The following is a 214-nucleotide window of genomic DNA, read 5'->3' as shown; positions in this document are numbered from 1 at the left end:
AAAAAAAAAAAAAAAAAAAAAAAAAAAAAAAAAAGAAGTAGGTTAGATTCATTGGCATTGTGTTTCCAGATTTGTTGTATTCAGTTGTAGCAGATTCTGACATGGCTGTTAATTTTGCTTTGGAAACACAACCCATAATAGTCTGAAAAAAAGACCTTAAAAGAACTATTGATATTCCCACCTCCTAGGCTGGGATTTCTCACCCATTCAAAGG

This window comes from Athene cunicularia (assembly GCF_003259725.1).
Source record: "Athene cunicularia isolate RWA chromosome 1 unlocalized genomic scaffold, athCun1 chr1_part1, whole genome shotgun sequence".
NCBI classification, from domain to species: domain Eukaryota; kingdom Metazoa; phylum Chordata; class Aves; order Strigiformes; family Strigidae; genus Athene; species Athene cunicularia.
The sequence above is the reverse complement of the archived record's forward strand: the minus strand, read 5'-3'. Positions refer to the sequence as shown.